The 2,174-nt window shown below is 35.0% G+C and overlaps 1 non-coding gene across 1 annotated transcript; it reads right to left on the bottom strand.

Annotated features, from left to right (window-relative positions):
* Nucleotides 1–1,704: 1,704 nt before the first annotated feature.
* LOC139031151 (U6 spliceosomal RNA) lies at nt 1,705–1,808 on the bottom strand. The gene has a single exon (XR_011483557.1). It is a non-coding gene; the product is annotated as a U6 spliceosomal RNA (small nuclear RNA).
* Nucleotides 1,809–2,174: the final 366 nt, after the last annotated feature.

Raw genomic sequence — 2,174 nt, forward strand, 5'->3', positions numbered from 1 at the left:
CAATTACCCTGCTATGTTAAAAAAAAAAAAAAAACACATTTCCCACTTTTAATTAAAGTTACACATGATCAGTTTTAACTAGTAAACACAAATAAACCTCTATAAGTTGTATGTTATTTAGTTCATTGACAAATATTCAAAATGTCTAAAATATTTTCTTGCTGATAATTGACAATTAAAATAAATTAGAGCAGCATATAAATTGATCTATGCTAATTTTTCTTAAATGTTGATGTGCATGTTGAATTCAACTTAGCATAATTTTACCCAAATGATTTAATATTTTAACACATTTATTTCTAAATAGAGGAGTCTTATTTTGACTTTAAACATTAATTTATGCTGTCGAATTGTAGGGGGGGGATGCTGAGTTTACTGTCATATTTACTGTTAGAAAATACTAACCTATTAACCACTTACTGTGTACCAAACACTCTGTTACATTCAGGTAAATTAATCAAATCTCCCTTCAAGTGATGAATAAAAAAGATGTCACACCTATGACACACTTTAAATAAATAAAATGAATAAAAACATGGCTTATATATTGAAAATTGAGAAGAGTTAAAGCATACCAGGTGATCTAGATATGTTAATATAAGAGGAGGCTCATAAAATATTTGAGCTTCAAAGCATGATACTCAAATGCTAACTACTGCTATAATCTTAAAAAGAAATGATGATGGCTTGAACCAGAGAATGTGACAAAAACTGATTTGACTTGAGAGGTTGAACTAACAGTAAATACCGATCAAACACATGGAATTGAATGGAAGAGAATCAAGGATGACCCTTTTCATTTGTTTGTTTTTTGCTTTAAAATATATTGCCATTAACTAAAATTGGGAAGGATTTGGGTAGGATGTGTTTAGAGGGAATTAGAAATTCCTTTAATACATATTAAATTTGCATTATTTATTAGTTATCTAAACTGAGACAGATAGTGGACAGTAGATTTATGAGTCAGAATGAGGGAGATTAAATTTGGAAGTCATTCAGTTCAGTTCAGTTCCTCCCTCCTGTCCATCTCTTTGTGACTCCACAGACGGCAGGATGTCAGGCTTCCCTGTCCATCACCAACTTACTCAGACTCATGTCCATCACATCAGTGAGGCTATCCAATCATCTCATCCTCTTTCATCCCCTTCTCCTCCCACCTTCAATCTATCCCAGCATCTGGGTCTTTTCCAATGGGTCAGTTCTTCGCATCAGGTGGCCAACTCATGTCCACCACATCGGTGAGGCCATCCAACCATCTCATGCTCTTTATCCCCTTCTCCTCCCACCTTCAATCTATCCCAGCATCTGGGTCTTTTCCAGTGAGTCAGCTCTTCACATCAAGTAGCCAAAGCATTGGAGTTTCAGCTGCAGCATCAGTCCATTCAATGAAATTCAGGACTGATTTCATTTAGGATTGACTGATTGGATCTCCTTGCAGTCCAAGGGACTCTCAAGAGTCTTTTCCAACACCACAATTCAAAAGCATCAATTCTCTTGTGCTCAACTTTAACTATAGTCCAACTCTCACATCCATACATGACTACTGGAAAACCATAGCTTTGACTAGATGGACCTTTGCTGGGTAATGTCTCTGCTTTTTAATATGCTGTCTAGTGAGTCATTATATTTTAATATTCAATGCCTTGGGATTGATGAGATTACAAGGGAGTGAGTATAGATCAGGATTCTTTATTTATTTATTTTAAAAATATAGAATGCTTCACGAATTTGTATGTCATCTTTGCACAGGTTCCTTGCTAATCTTCTCTGTGTCATTCCCATTTTAGTATATATCTTGCTGAACCGAGCACTGGATCATGATTCTCCATCATAGTAATAATGATGTTGCAGGTCTGGATAATTCTTTGTTTTAGAAATCTGTCCTGTACATTGTGGGATGTTTAGTAGCATCTCTGGCCTCTAGCCACAGTATTTCACTAGTAACTCCTGTTGTGACAACCCAAAATGTTATCAGATATTACCAAATACCCCATGTGAACAAAGTAATCTCCAATCAAAAATCATTGCTCTAGATAGAAGAAAGAAAGATCCAGAGCTTTTAGGATCCTGTAATTTCATCTTTTGTTTTGCATTTCATTTGTTGATTCAGGATCCACCAGACAGAAATCTCTTAATGGACAACTTTTCATTAATGTAATTCTTTGATTGTTTGT

Source organism: Odocoileus virginianus, chromosome 25 (assembly GCF_023699985.2).
Source record: "Odocoileus virginianus isolate 20LAN1187 ecotype Illinois chromosome 25, Ovbor_1.2, whole genome shotgun sequence".
NCBI lineage: Eukaryota > Metazoa > Chordata > Mammalia > Artiodactyla > Cervidae > Odocoileus > Odocoileus virginianus.